The 17,289-nt window shown below is 36.8% G+C and overlaps 1 protein-coding gene across 2 annotated transcripts in view; it reads right to left on the bottom strand.

Annotated features, from left to right (window-relative positions):
- The window catches only part of LOC127501083 (retinoic acid receptor beta-like), a 322,722-nt gene that overhangs the window by 143,621 nt on the left and 161,812 nt on the right, over positions 1–17,289 (bottom strand). Inside the window, exon 1 of one of the 2 annotated variants that reach the window (XM_051872865.1) lies at positions 16,582–16,966. The exons of the other annotated variant lie outside the window; for it this stretch is intronic. The gene's annotated coding sequence lies outside the window, so the exon portion shown is untranslated. Of the gene's footprint in view, positions 1–16,581; positions 16,967–17,289 lie in introns of those variants that run through there. 2 annotated transcript variants of the gene reach the window in all.

Genomic DNA, 17,289 nt, shown 5'->3' with positions numbered 1-17,289 from the left:
GTCTCCTAAGTGGATCACTCAGCTATCTTCCGTATAGCTGCAGTTACACCATGTACAGGAGCATAGAATTGCCTTAAGGCTACAATGTGCTTCACAATTGCATTAAATAAGTAGTTAGGAAAGAAAAATGGAAGGAAGAAATTAAATTAATGGGAAATAACTTCTTTATCTTCTATCTGTGCAAGAATCTTTAATGAGAAAAATTACAATGCCCAGTATTTATCAACTAAAACAATCAACCTGATTATCATATCTTGAATAAGCTAAATCCATTCAAGATCAAAACATGAATTAAAAAAAAAAATGATCCTATTGATCTGTAACCCAGTGACAAGGGGAGGTACAAGTTTTGATTTTCCTTTGCAACAAAACCACAAACAAAGTGGATAAGTGTTAACAAACTCCTCTCTGGGAGATAATATGGGATCTGATCAGGGAAGGTATTTTACTGGAAATGTAATTAAAGTTGTGTGAAATGTTAATATCAGGCAGAGCTTCTTCTGTTTTTACAGACCACATAGGTCCAAATGGTCAAGTATTTGAATGACACCATAAATACCAATTGTTAAACAAACAGCACAACACCACAAATGGTGATCTGGTGCCCTAATCACAGATCTGGCTAGTGTGAGATTCCCCCAGGAGACCTGGGTGTCATAATCCTCACAACACAACAGACTGTGTAAGCACAGCTGCAACAGCAACTCAAGGTGCAAGATTCTCTGACAATGCTTAAAAACCAGCAGTCAGATCTGACCACTATCACTCAGTTTATCTGGCCTTTTCCTTTGCAGAAACAATCATAATAATGATCTATGTCTTTGTAAACTAAAACAAATTTTCTTCTAATGGCATAAAATCTTAACAGATTAAAGCCATTTGCAACAACTGTCTGGATAAGACCATCTAAGAAAAATTAAGATGGCACCATCTATCTTAATGCAATTTGTTTAAAGGTTCAAGATCAACTGTTGTTTCTGTGTGTCTGTTTCCCTTTCAGGACTGACAGCTGCCATTTTTTTTAGGACCAGATTCCACAAGGGTGTCTGGTCCCACCTTCACACGCAGAAGATGGGTGTGTAGAAACTTCAAGAGGCCATTCACAAATCATAGCACTCATAGATATGGCCTCCCAGTGTAGAACTGGAACTAAATTATGCAACACAAATTATGGTAGGACAGACACCACCCATCTTCTACACAAACATACAGAAAACACACACACTACAAACTCACAACATTTCTACCTGGCATAGATCATAAGACTATCTAGACTAAAATTATTCACATAATGCAAATCTAGCATACATCATTCACCTTCATACATATAGGACAAGGGAAATTATTGCCATAATTTATTTTCTTTTTAATTGTGTCAATTTTGAGGTGTTATGGAAACACTGTAATATGCAGGACATGTGCAAGGCTTTAGTCACACATCAATTCAATCAATCAATTATAGAATTTCCGATCATTCAAATTCCAAATTCAAAATCTAAATGAGACCTATTCAGTAATGCAACTGGTCTCTTTGGACAAAACATTTATTATGTCCAGTCCTTGGCATTGTTGCAAACTAGGAGGGCCCCCTAGTTTCCAACATATGACTAATGACAAATGTAACAAAAGAATTAGAACTGAAATGCAGGCATTTCTGTCAATCTGTTACTCAATTCCCAGTCAGACCTGTATTCTTGAGCGTGACTTAGCCTGTACATCAAATGCACAAATGATGGTTGTAAAAGCTAAACAAGAGATTTCAAATCTCTGTTTCAGTAAATTCCATTCTCTAATTGACTTGATTGAAACTTTAAATTTGCATTAAGGATTTGCAGTTAAAACAACCATTATAGACAGTTTTATAATTGTAATTATGAAATTGTGTATTTCTATGTTTAAGTATGTGATATATTTAATTATGCATACCACTGGTAAATATACTAGTTATTTTGACTCTTTGCTACTTTCCTTTAACTCATCCAGACCAAGTCTAAATTCCACTATCATATCACAGTGATAGTGAAGAATCTGGTGATTAGAATGAGACCTGCTCACTAAAGATAGAACTCTGAAAAGGAGACCTTGTTTACCATTCGCACTTTTGACATGTTCATCATGTGTTATTTTGTGTTATTATGTTTTTCCAACAACCTTTTTTCTTATCTTACAATAACATCAAATTCATCAGTGTTCAAGTATTGAATGGTCACTCGGGTTGTTCAGGTGTCCTGCACGCAATGGAGCATCATCAGCGAAATTTATCCTTCACCCATGGAGATTTGACCTGCCCGGCAAACGAAACCTTCTACTTGAAGGTAACCAAGGACTTCTCACAGGATCAATTAAACCGGGGGCGGACACAGATGTTTCCGTAAAGTGTAATGAGACTTTCCTGACACGTTCTGCTCATGCAATAAAGCAATAAAGCTTATCCGGAGAGAAGATCTCAAAGAAATAGCGTAGGACAACGCCTTGCCCTCACACATCTACAGGATGCAACAGCTGATTCATTTGATTGATTCATTACTTCTAGTAGATTAAAGCGAAGGTATTACCGCAAATCTGTGTTCAGGATTGATCATACGGAAGGTTTAATAGATGGAGCATAGGGCACATCAATTAAGTCCATTTCAATTTCCGACTATCGCTGCCTTACATAAGTTGCAGTTTTCGTAAATATATAAAAACTATGCTTTTTGTTACGAGTAAGCAGAGCGCGACCAACTTAAAGGTAGATATTTACCCTGCATCCAATGTTTAAGGTCAGAACTGACGAGTTTGTGTCCGAGAAGAGCATTCAGTCGGCCAAAGTGACTTTTCTAAAGCAATACCGGGACCGCAGTGAACGAATAATTGAAGATATAAGGTAATCAGAATAATCAAAAATCAAAAAATGCATAACCAATGATTAATTTCTAATTGGAAACACAACCTAAGAGTAATAATCAATTAAAATTGGAGTCAGATTAAACAAGTGAAATTAAGTGAACTTCACAGAGGCGCTGAAAAGACATACACGCGTTAACCTTCGTCCAGGCCGTCGGATTCCGTTTTTGGGCCGATGCAGGGTTCCTTACAGTACACTTTTCTTCACGTTTAGCCTCAACCCCAACTTCTTCATGTGTGCGAGAAGAACATCTCGATGTTGAACCGCCATCTGCTCTGATTGAGCTAGAATCAACCAATCGTTGATGTAGTTTAGAATGCGGATGCCCTGCATGCGCAAGGGTGTCAGAGCCGCGTCTACACATTTGGTGAAGGTGCGGGGTGACAGTGCTAGGCCAAAAGGAAGAACCCGATATTGGTATGCTTCGCCCCCGAAAGCAAACCTCAGGAACTTCCTGTGTTGTGGGAGGATGGATACATGGAAGTATGCGTCTTTTAGATCTATCGTGACAAACCAGTCCTCGGACCTGATTTGTGACACGATATGTTTGATTGTGAGCATCTTGAACTTTAGCTTTGCTACAGTGCGATTTAACAGGCGTAGATCTAGGATCAGACGCAACCCCCCATCCTTTTTTGGGACAATGAAGTACTGACTGTAAAATCTTGACTCCCTGCTGGGAGGAGGAACCCTTTTTATAGCCTCATTTCGCAGCAGAGTCTCTACTTCCTGTGCCAAAACCAGAGCCTGCTGGGGGCCCACCACTGTGGGCAGAACCCCGCTGAATCGGGGTGGCCATGTTCTGAATTGGATAGCATACCCCTTTTCTATCGTTTGCAGGACCCACTGAGATACGTTTGACAGACATTTCCACTCTGCCAGAAAATCTACTAAGGGAACCAGCCTCTCGAGCTGCATCAGAGAGCGCGAGCCACTCTTGGGTGACCCTCTGTGCCCCAGCATTGCGGCGGGGTTGGCAGAGCGCCCCCCCCCGAGAGCACCGTGTGATGCGGTGAATGCTGTCTAGCTTTGGAGGGGACCACCCTCAGAATCCTGACACTATGAGACAGGCTTCTTCCATGACCTTGACACCTCGGTGTGGAGGTTGGGAAAAAACGGTAAGCCCCGACGTGGAGGTTGAGCTGACCTAGATGGTAAATATCTTTCATCTAATTTGTTTTTCACTTGCAGCTCGTTTCTCGGGCCGGCCATTCAATGTTCAACTTGGCCGCGGCTCAAGTCAAAACCTCCACAAGCTCCTCACTAGCAGGAGACTGAAGTGGTGAGTCTTCAGTGTCACCTGTTGCCACACTAACAACATCCAATTCCTCAGAACTGAATGCCATCAGTGCAGCTGCCTCAACCAGAGCGGAAGAAACCGCAGTGCGTGCTTCCTGACTCCGAATTGAGACACTGGATCCGGCAGGTGAGGGCTGAGATAGGGCAGCACTCATCTCTAACCCCTCTGTCAGATCCATCTGCGAACCCTATGACATCAGACGCCGCTCTGCCTCGGCAGAAGTGGGACCCGTGCCACGAGGAACGCGAGCCGAGCCGAGCCGCCCTCCTCAAAGAGGGCTCGGCGGGAGTGCAGCGTTCTCAGGGGGAGAAGATCACAATGCTCACAAGCAGCTCCCTCGAGAGCTGCTTGGGCATGCTGCACTCCCAAACAAACAACACACATTGGGTGTGTATCCCCACCCGTAATAAAACGAGGGCAGGAATGAACACACTTTCTGAATTGTTGTTCGCTCGCCATAATAAATGCTTGTGTGACTGAAATAGGACACACGATTTCACATATAGCGCTTGCTGACGGCACAGAAGTTGAATGAATGGGTTTTCAGGTAGGCTTTATAGTTTCCTGGTCAGTGACGTCACCCGCCTATGACGTTCCGTCACTCCACTGGACTGATTTCATACATGCTTCACGACGCAATCACGCAGAGGCGTTCCCGCAGCGCTTCGATGCAGCTCGAGTTCCCTTGAAAGGGAAAGGATAGTGTCAATAAGTAACAAACAAAGAATAGTAGATGCAACATAAATACACAGAACAAAAATACTCAGAGAGAATTACAGCTGGTAGTATAGAATGAGGAGAGTGTCTAAAGCAGGGGTGTCCAAACTCAGTCCTGGAGGGCCACTGTCCTGCAGAGTTTAGCTCTGCAGGACAGTGGCCCTCCAGGACCGAGTTTGGACACCCCTGGTCTAAAGAACAGGTTATGACTGATAGTATTGAGTAAACAAATAGGTTTTGAGTTGTGATTTAAATACAGAGAGTGAGGTTATTGTCCTTAGTGCCAGTGGCATAGAGTTCTATAGTTTAGGTGCAATGACGGAAAATGACCTGCCGCTCATTGAAGATAGACAAAATCTAGGTACAGTAAGAAGTTCACTCCCTGAAGATTGAAGTGATTGAGGCGGAACGTAAGGAGACAGTAGATCAGAGAGATAAGGAGGAGCAAGGCCATTGAGTGATTTAAAAGTAAGCAGAAGAATTTTGTAAGTAATGCGAGATGATACAGGGAGCCAGTGGAGTTTAAATAAGATAGGGGTAATATGAGCAGATCGTTTAGTGTGGGTTAATATTCTTGCAGCAAAATTTTTAATATATTGTAAATGAGAGATAGAGTGCAATGGTAATCCGGCAAAACAGCATTACAGTAGTCGAGGCGTGGATGTAATAAAAGTATGCACTAATGATTTAGTATCTTTCGGGGAAACATAAGAACGAAGTTGGGTTAAACGGCAAAGCTGGAAAAATGCAGCTTTGGAAAGTTTAGGACCAGTGTAGGATCAAGAGTAATACCTAAATTTCTGACAGTAGTAGATGGAAAAATTGTTGTAGCATCAAGGATGAAACTGGGAACATTTACTATATTTTTTGTTAGTGATGGGGGGGCCAGTCATTAAAATGTCTGTTTTGCTCAAATTCAAACTGAGAAACTTGGAATTTAGCCAGGCCTTTAGCTCATTAACACAAGTAGATAGTGATGTGGTCTGGTGAATAGAATCTAGTCTGCAAGCGGTATATATCTGAATATCATCAGCATAACAGTGATAATGAAAACCATGACGATGGATTATATGTCCAAGAGGCATGATGTAAGTAATAAATAGTAATGGCCTGAGAACAGAGCCCTGGGGAACACCCTGACTGAGTAAAGCGGTAGGAGATTTATAATTATGCATAGTAATGTAGTATTGTCTATCAGTGAGATAGGAAGAGAACTAGGATAGTGCAGCACCTGAGACACCTATCTCTGAAAGGCGGGAAAGTAATAACTTGTGACAGACAGTATCAAATGCTGAGCTGAGGTCGAGCAGTAGGAGAATGGAGTCACCAGAATGAAGTCACCAGAAAGTAACAGATCGTTGACAACCTTAAAGGGGATATTATGCCCCATTTTACAAGATGTAGAATAAGTCTCTGATGTCCCCAGAGTGTGTATGTGAAGTTTTAGTTCAAAATACCCCACAGATCATTTTTTATAGCATGTTAAAAAAGTGTTTGCCCTTTAAATGCAAATGAGCTGCTGCGCTCGGCCTAAGAGGGGCGGAGCTTCAAGAGCTGATTCTCTGGTGTCAGGAGTCAGTCAGGACGCACTATAATGTCAGAAACTGCGAATATATAGTGCATGGAGATAGAACGGGTATAGTTTAGTTCAATTACGGTTAAAACTTATATTGTCTTCTTGTTTTTATCCACTATATTACTACAAGCCTGTTGTACCGGACCCTGTTGGACTTTACCGATGAGTTTTATGACGTTTATTGTACTTCACACAAAAGATGAAGCGTCAGTTTTCACTCTAGAAAATCACTGTAAGAGCTTAATAAAATAGTGCAAGTGTGCATTAAAATATTATCCATAAACTCTCTCTCTCTCCCTTGCATTATCATCAAAATACATAGCGAATTACACAGAAACACTCGTTATAACTAACAGTAAACAAATATATAAAGACCTTATGCCTTTTCGGGTGGTGCTTAATAAACTGGTAAACTTTATATCCGTAAATCAACTCCAATGAACTGTAATAAAGTGCTCTCACCTTCATTACTGCTGTATCCAGTATCACTCTTGAGACTGTAAGCTGGATCACAAACAGTTTACTGATCTATCCTTGAGTAACAAATTTTTAGCACAACCTCTGTTTTGTATTGTCCCTTTGTATTGACATTCGTTCACAAAGAAGTCCGGTGTGAAACAATACATGCAGACATAAACAAATTTCAGTAGAGTTGAGGGAGCATTTTCTTTGAAAACAAAATTAATCCACCTCGTCTTCAGCGGCTCAGATTTAGGGAGTAAATGGAGAGAGCTATGTGGATTAATCCATCCAGCTACAGAACACCTAAAACGCTTGGGAGAATGTCACATTGCCAGGAATCTTGTTTTGAGACACTGCTTATGATTTAAGGGGATTAAAAAAAAAAAGGAATGGTTGGATTTTTATCATTATAGGGTGGTTGTGTACACACTGCCAACACACATTTATGTCCAAACACCATGCAAAAGTGAATTTTGCATAATTAACTAAAACAATTTCAGTGCTGTGATGAGAGCAGAAACCACACTGAAATGCATCGAACTGATTGCTGAGAGCTAGAAAAGACTTTAGCTGATTGGCAACAACTTTTTCCATAATTTTCTAAATAAATGGTAAATTGGAGATTGGACGATAGTTGGTGAAATCTGCTGGGTCCAGGTTTGTTTTTTTAAGAAGAGGAGTAACAGCAGCAGTTTTCAGTGAAATTGGAACAGTGGCAGAGATAAAGGACATATTTACTAAGTGTGAGATAGGAGCAGAAATGACAGAAGTACAGTGTTCCAGAAGGAATGTGGGTGCAGGATCTAACTGGCATGAGGAAGAATTAGAGTTCTGTATTATTTCAGCATTTAAGGTTGGATTTGTCAAGGTAAAATTATTTAACAGTTGAATAGATTGAGCTTGCTCACAAGTAGAAGTGGTTGGTTCAGTGGCAAGAGACCCACATAGAGCGTCCAATTTTATTTGAAAGAAAGAGCCACACAAATCATCACATTCATATTGACTGGGACTATGGCTAGATGGCTGGACTAATTTGTTAACCATGCATTACTTTATGGAGAGCTCATGACCTACTACCTACGTTCTGCGAAATTATAAGTTGGGGTATAATTTTGTGATCATGTCATCATTTTATAATTATCCGATGTTATATTCTCATGCCTTTCGTGTCAGTATATATATGGAAAACATTTTTCACTGAAAGCAATGGGTTTACGGGCAACACTACAGTAAAGATGCAAGAGGGAACTTTTGATGTCTGTATAGTCATGTGAAAAGACTTGGACACCAAGGGAGTGAGAATGGGTTAAAAAAAAGTGGCCTCCTTCTCACAATTTACTGGGTAGGGTTTCACCAGCCATTCGTAAGTTATTTCTTAAATTGAAATGTGAAGTCCACACTAGAGGCTTAGTAACTATTAGCTACTTTGTTACTAACTCTGTACTTTATTCAGTTGCATTATTTGTTCTTAAGGCAGAACGTAGCTAGTAGGTCGTGAGCTCTCCTTAAAGTAATGCACCCTAGTGAAAAAAAGTATACGTTATTGTATTTTAAACATATTCCCTTTTTCTATAGTACATTGCAAATATACTAACAAAAAAATTTACTATCTTTAAATATATAAAAAGTATATTAGCATCATATTTTCACAATACAACTTTTAACACACTTTAAAAAAATTGTACTTTAGTATATTTTCTAAAAAATATATTTTAGAAAAATATACTTGAAGTGAAAGTTCAGTTTATTTTTTAAAAGTGTATTTATTTGCACTTTATAAAAATATATTTGAGGTATATTTTAACTGTGCTGAAAATGATCATTGTAACAATGCACTGAAAGTATATTTAAAAAATACATTATTTAATATCCTGACGTTGTGGTGTATTTAAAGTTAAATTTGAGTATATTTTTTAAGTTTACTTATTCATCCTTGGAATTTATTTTATTACTTGTGCTTATTTATTTATTACTTGTGCTTATTTATTTTATTTATTTATGAGTAATGCATTAAAAGCCCATTTTTTAATATATGCAGTGTAGCCTACAATTTCCAAATATGTGTAAATATGTTTAATAAATTTACACTGGCAGAATCATTTTACAATCGTACACACAAATCTATATTAAACAACACACCAGCAGCACAAGTAACATTACATGCGAAAAAAATATGTTGAGTGGTTGAACTTGAGACTTATCGGAATTCAAATGTCTCTTCAACTTGGTCTGTGACCAATCAGATTTTGTTGCTCACTGCCTTCAGCCAATCAGAGCTGCTGACGTCACGGTACTCGTCTGAATCCCCCTCGCTCAGTCACTCAGGGGGCTTTCAGGTGAAAAAGTATAATGTCGCAATGTATAATTTATTTAATAAAACACTGAAAGCGCAATACATCGCTCAATCTTGTAAATTCTGACGAGTTCAATCATGTGACATCACAGACTGACCTTGATGGCGACGACAACCGGCTAGGAATTTAATGGCCTACGCGATCCTGAAAGAACCGGAGAAAAGTCCTGCTATTTGGAGGTAAGTTGTAGTCTGTCTACCAGTTAACAAAGAGAGCGAGATTTCAGCTTTATATCTCCTTTTTGAGTTTGTGTGTGGTGGTTTATGGCACATGTTTGTATGCAGCACCAAAACGCCCGTATTCTGTACGATATTAATTCATAAAGTGTTGTATGCTTGACTATGTACCGAAAACAATATCGACATACCATACTGATACAGTTCCCTGCTGCTAATCCTCATTTACTGTTCAAAAATAGTATTGGTTCAATATAGGATTTAGACAGACTATTGTAAACGTGAATAAAAAGTGCTGTCTGACCTTATATCTTTTGTATATTCTGTTAACAGATGCTGTTCTTCACGAGTTTCTGTGGTTAACTGCCTCTGTGTTAGAGGCCATCAGACACAATAATGAGAAGCTCATCAGAAAATGGAATATAATGTGTAATTTGTATTTGTGTATAGAGGGTCACCATTGGTCCAATAATTTTTTTTCTTTAATGAAAAACATGGTAAGTTTTGCTGAAACCATGTTAAGTTTAAATAAAAACCATTGGACTTGTTAATGAAATATGTCTCTTCATTAGTGATGTTGTTACATTTTATTTATTTGAATGGCCTTGAAAACAAATGCATTCAACTTTGGGAAAATGTCACCTAAGTAATTTGTTAAATGGTATTTAAATGGTAGCACGATTATAATACTGTATTGTGTGAGATTATGTAATTCAAAGTACAGTAGTCAACATTTGAAGTGGATCAAAAAAGTTCAGCAAAGTTGTCCTAAGAAGAAGGTTTTAGGACAACTTTGATGAAAGGTTTTGATCCACTTCAAATGTTGACTATATTATACAAAGTATAAGTAATAACAAAGTGTATTGTTATTGCCTGCAAAGTGTGTAATTTTTAGTATTTGGAATAAGCCAAAGGTACTGAGCATACAGTATACTATTACCTGTAAAATAATATATTCATAGTATATTGCTTGTGTGTTCGGAAGACACTCATAATTAATTTGAAATGTACTTATAACACAAATAACGTGTACTTATAACACAAATTAAGTACACTTTAATATCACTAATCAAGCATGCCTACATAGACATATACTTAAAGTGTACTAAGTATACTTGAAGTTGTTCCAATTTAGCACACAAAGGTACACTAAATATACTTAAAGTTGTGCTTTTATACAACTTAATTACAACTGAAATATACTTAGTACAAAATTAGTTGTTTCAAAATAGCACACTTTAAGTTAACTAATCATTAACACACTCGAAATATACTGATAATTAGTCTGGCTGCAAGTATACTTAGCATACTTTTTTTTCACTAGGGCATAGTCGCATAATATGACATTTACCCTCGATCCAATAGCAGCCTTCAAATACGTGAGCAGAAGTTGTTGAAATACCGTGAATTTCGGTTTATCCTTCTGTAGTGAACAACAGACATGATGGCACAGGAGCTTCACAACAGACATTCTTTTGTCCCACTTTGATTAATACAAAAGAGTCTGATAAGACCCTCAACGCCCTCAACTAAATGACTATTGTAATCAGAACTGCCAAAGGTGGAGGACAGGAAAGATGACATCAATGGCCCATTGATGATAGGCTAATCTCATCACGAGTTGCCTTTGTTCACCTTAGCCGTCCATGCCTGAGTTCAAGGTGTGAATGACTATGGACTCCTAGGGCTGCCAAACTGGTTCTGGCTAGAGCACAGCAAGAACAAAGAAATGCTCAGAAAGAAAGACATTTTCTAAACATATTGGCTTGAAGTCACCAAAAATGAACAGGAATACTGTAAGGAACATGTCCTATACATCCTTTTACTTATCCAGGAAGCTGTGCATACACAGTGGAAACCACACCTGGAATAAAAGCCAATGCAACTGCACCCACTGAGACAGAAGTGTGATACCTCAACTAATTCACATCAAGTTTGGACTCTACGAGTTCAGAACACTGCCACAAGGACTTTGAGAAAGGTTTGAAAAAGAAATAAAGCATTTCCAAGGTCCTAAAGACATTGTTTTATTTAACTGTGTATTTTGGGACAATACAACAAGTTTCACAGGATGAAAGGTGGGCGTGTTAAGGGACGGACACCTGGAATGCTGTGACCCCACCCACATCACCACATCAGGAAAGGTGGGGATTTGTAATCCCCTCCCCAACAGGAAGGAATAAAAGCTTCCCCAATTGAACAAACCCTTGTTTCTGAGTTTCTGACCTGACAAGGGAAGAACAACAGCACGACCAAGGTGAGACTCTTGTGAGTAAACCTTTCACCGCACGGATCTTCAAGCAGCCCAAGTGCTTCTGCAGAGGACTTTGATTCCCGACCTGCATAACTCAAGTACCTCCAACCTACAGAAGATCCTACGGACCAACCACCATCTGACCTCCAGTTCTCTGGATTACACAAAGACCTCCAGCACTGAGTGCAGCTCTGCAGCTGTTGGAAAGCAATCCAGTCTCCCACTGCACATGGAAGGATACCAGTGGACAACGTTTTCCATTCCTGGACTGATCACCTGACCAAGTGAAACGTAAATATAAGCTAACCAAACCCTTTCCCAAAGGCCTTGGCATTAGGTTGTTGCTAAATGAGATTGCTATTTGTGTAGAGACTGTTTATCTAGGCTCAGCGTACACAGATAGATACATTAGACACGTTATCTGTATTCATAGTAAATGCTTATTTACTATTTTTAATACCAGCATCCAGAAAGACCACAATTGACTCCCTCATAGACTGCTAATTACCCATTCATTGCTTCGTCCATTCCGTTACTCATCTACTTGGCATTCAGTTTTGTTAACATCCATTTGTGTTGTAGTTTGTAGTTTCTGTTTGATTATTGATTCAATTTTCTTTTTAGTTTAGTCATTTTCCTTCGTAGTATTTAGTGAGTGTGATATTTTACTCTTGTATATCTTTTTGTTAATAAATTCATTTTATTGCAAACTGTGTCATTTTTGTGTTGATAATCAGAGGCTCTACAAGCTCGCCCAAATCTCACTAAATCCTTCAGATTGGTCAGATGATAAACTTCCTCCAATTTATAAAATTCTAATTCAATCAACAATCTTTCATGATTGTTCTTTGTCAAGGTGAAAATCCTGACTGGTGCCCAAAATATTGGAAGGAATCATCTGACTCAATATTAATATTAATACAAAATATTAATATTAATATTTAAGACCATAAATAACTACATTTGTGGTGCCCTCATGTGAGGCTAATCCAAAATCACTACACTTCATTCTAAGTTCTTTTACCTTACGTAACTAATGGTAAAAAAAATAAGTTTCCATTAAATACAATAATACTTAATCAAGAATAACAAGTGTTTTTATATGTACATAACATATCTGTATTTGAAACAAAATTAATAAGGATCAATAAATAAATACTGATACATAAACAAAAAACATAAGAAATGACATTTATTGATTATAACTGATTTTATTTGACATGCACAACATGGAGTGATGCACACAGCGGCACACTGTTTAGGACGGGTTCGTGTTGAAGAGACAGTAACAAAGTAGTCTTTTCATATAATGTTCTCTCTCTTAAAATGTAAGCGAGTGTAAAAGTCAGCATTATCATATTGAATTGAAGTCTGTCGGGTAAAACAAGAGCTTACTGAAACAGTTCAGTCAGTCTGCTATTTTATTCCAACCATTACTCCTGATCAGAGGCTTCCATAAATATTTAATTTATACATGTGTTATGCTTCAACTAAGTTTCATGGCGCAATGCAAAAATATTTAGTAGTGCGTAAGTTGTAACTTAGCGCCCATTTATGTCAAAACTAGGCTAAGTTGTAACTTATGCACAGCTGGTGCAACCGGCCCCTGGAGTATTACAGTTTTGTTTTGTATTACGCTTTGATAGTAATGGCATTCAAAGTGATAGAACATGATTTATGAATCTTAAACTGTCAAATTATCTGGTACTTTGATATACATGCCACTGTTAATTTTCACGCATTTTGCAAATTGGCAGGTGTTAATTTGAAACCCTTGTTATAATACATCTGTGCTTTATTCAGAGAAAAGGTTCATAAGCATTATAAAAACATTACAATGTATTACAATTAGGTCAACATTTACTCATCCTCATGTTGTCTCAAACTCATATAATTTTCATTCATCTGCAGAATACAAAAGAAGGTATTTGTAGAATCTTTCAGCTGTCTTTGTCCATACAATTAAAGTCAACGGAGTCTGAAGGATCTAATATGAGTTTTTGAGTACCAACCTGTGTGTAACTTTAAAAGAACAACCATACATTTGCAGAGTTGCTGCACATTTTTTTTTTAAGTAAAATTTATGGCTTTTTAAGACCTTTTTAAGACCTGAAGAAATAAAAATGAATACTGTACATTAGGGGTGTGCAGTACTGACAAAAAATTATATCTCGATATTTTCAAAGACTTTGTTGATAACAACAATTGATAAATGGTATTTTGTTGAGTGTGTTTTTGTGCTGGTACCATGGCTGGTTTAGGCCTGTTGTGGACAGCTGACCTATATAAAGACATTTTTTTTTCTAAACTTATTACAGTAGATATATGCAACACCTTTTGTCAAATTCTAACAATAAATAACAATTGAAAGTTAATCAATCAATCAAATCAAATTCTAACATTAAATTCTATTAGAATAATAACACAGTACAGGGCTGTTACCGATCAAATGGAATCATTATCAACAAAATCCATCTTTACAATGCAGAGGTGACACATGCGGCATCAGAAGTGGCAATGCTATATTTACACTGCATTTACAATTACATAAATAATACTATGAGACTGTTTTTTTTTATATTCAATTTTAAAATATGAAATTATTTCTAATTTTAACTTTTTAATTAAAAGGTACTTTAAATATCAAACTAAAACCACCAGTCACTGTCACTGTCTTAATGAGTGAATCATTCATTCGACCAATTTGTTCAAATGGCTGATTCTTTTAGGAATGAAGCAAGTGACGGTCTTTATTGTACGGGTCATTGAATCATTAATTAAACTAATTCATTCAAAATACAGATTCATTCAGTAACAAATCACTGCTGTGTGTTGCTCGGAGACTCGATTCTGCTGTGGTTTCATTTTTAAATTTTGTTGGCAAAAGAAACGAAAAACAAACAATATTGACAATATCGTATCTAAAGTGTAACTCACAATGTTAACTTATTGTTTAACTGTTGTATAAAACAAATATCACATTTGCAATCATGCTGATATTTGAGAAAAACAGCATTGTGTGATATTGTAATATAACTACATCATATGATATAAATATAAGAACAAAACTAATCAGGACAAAAATGCCTGAGTATCTTGAATTTTAGGGGCAAATAACTGCACACATCACGCAGTGAAAGAGTTAGTGACAAACTCGATGTCAGCTCGCACATCGTTAAAACTACAATTACGATATCATCACAGACGATACATATCGCACACCCCTACAAACATAAAGAATGAACTCAGAATTGAACTAACCCATTTTCTAATCTTCTCTTCCTTTCCCTGGTGAAAAAGATTTAGTATATAAGTATACTTGCATCCAGACTAATTATCAGTATACTTCAAGTGTGCTAATGATTAGTTAACTTGAAGTGTGCTATTTTGAAGCACTAATTTTGTACTAAGTATATTTTAGTTGTAATAAAGTTGTATTAAAGCATAATTTTAAGTATATTTAGTGTACTTCTGTGTGCTAAATTGGAACAACTTCAAGTATACTTTAAGTATATGCCTGTGTAGGGACTAAGTTATAAGTATACTTTATTTGTGTTATAAATATACTTTGGGTTATAAGTACACTTTATTTGTGTTATAAGTACTTTATTTGTGTTATAAGTACATTTTATTTGTGTTATAAGTATACTTTATTTGTGGTATAAATACTTTATTTGTGTTATAAGTATACTTTATTTGTGTTATAAGTACACTTTATTTGTGATTTAAGTACATTACAAATTAATTACGAGTGTCTTCTGAACACACAAGCAATATTCTATGAATATATTATTTCACAGGTAATAGTATACTGTATGCTCAGTACCTTTGGCTTATTCCAAATACTAAAAATTACACACTTTGTAGTCAATAACAATACACTTTGTTATTACTTAGCTATACTTTGCACAATATATAATAGTCAACATTTGAAGTGGATCAAAACCATTCATCAAAGTTGTCCTAAAACCTTCTTCTTAGGACAACTTTGCTGAACTTTTTTGATCCACTTCAAATGTTGACTACTGTACTTTGAATTACATAATCTCACACAATACAGTATTATAATCGTGCTACCATTTAAATACAGTTAAATGAATTACTTAGGATACATTTCCTAATGTTGAATGCATTTGTTTTCAAGGCCATTAAAATAAATAAAATGTAACATCACTAATGAACAGATATATTTCATTAACAAGTCCAATGGTTTTTATTTAAACTTGGTGTAAACTTGGTTTCAGCCAAACTTACCATGTTTTTCATTAAAGAACACCGAAAGAAAAAAACATTATTGGACCAATGGCCATACTGACCCTCTATACACAAATACAAATTACACATTATATTCCATTTTCTGATGAGCTGCTCATTATTGCGTCTGATAGCCGCTTACACAGAGGCAGTTAAAGAACAGCATTTGTTAAGAGAATATACAAAAGATATAAGGTCAGACAGCATGTTCAACATTTTATTCACGTTTACAATAGTCTGTCTAAATCCTACATTGAACCAATACTATTTTTGAACAGTAAATGAGGATTAGCAGCAGGCAACTGTATCAGTACGGTATGTCGATATTGTTTCTAGTACATAGTCAAGCATATACAGTATACAAATCTTTATGAATTAATATTGTACAGAATATGGGGCGATTTGACCAATCATATGAACGGGGAGTTTTGGTGCTGCATACATGTGCCATAAACCACCACACACAAACTCAAAAAGGAGATATCAAGCCGAAAACTCGTTCTCCGTTTGTTAAAGCAAAACTAAGCATTGACAATTTTTCGTTTGTGAGGTTGAGAAGAATAATTTAGTGATCGGAAATAACTGGTAGACTACAACTTACCTCCAAATAGCAGGACTTTTTCTCCAGTTCTTTCCGGGATCACGTAGGCCATTTTATTCCTAGCTGGTTGTCATCGCCATTAAGGTCAGGCTACGATGTCACTTGATTGAACTTGTCCGAATTCCCAAGATTGTTTTATTAAATAAATAAAGCATTGCAACACAGTACTTCACCTGCAAGCCTCCTGTGAATGAGCGAGGGGGATTCAGACGAGTACTGTGATGTCAGCAGCTCTGGTTGGCTGAAGGCAGTGAGCAATAAAATCTGATTGGTCACAGACCAAGATGAAGAGACATTTGAATTCCGATAAACCACTTAACATATTTTCTTGCATGCACTTGTGCTGCTGGTGTGTTGTTTAATATAGATTTGTGTGTACAATTGTAACATGATTCTTTTCTGCCAGTGTAAACTTATTAAACATATTTACACATATTTGCAAAATGTAGGCTATACTGCATATATTTAAAAATGGGCTTTTATCATATCAGTCATTCATTTTAACATTTTCTGAAAGAAATATGCACAAGTAATAAAAAGAATCACAAGCATGAATAAGTAAACTTAAAAATTATACTCAAATTTAACTTTAAATACACTACATCTTCAGGATATTAAATAATGTACTTTTTAAATATACTTTCAGTGCATTGTTACAATTACTATTTTAAGCATACAGTTTAAAATATCCCTAAAATATATTTTAAA

The sequence above is a fragment of the Ctenopharyngodon idella genome, chromosome 19 (assembly GCF_019924925.1).
Source record: "Ctenopharyngodon idella isolate HZGC_01 chromosome 19, HZGC01, whole genome shotgun sequence".
Lineage (NCBI taxonomy): Eukaryota > Metazoa > Chordata > Actinopteri > Cypriniformes > Xenocyprididae > Ctenopharyngodon > Ctenopharyngodon idella.
This window is presented reverse-complemented; position numbering and strand designations above follow the sequence as displayed.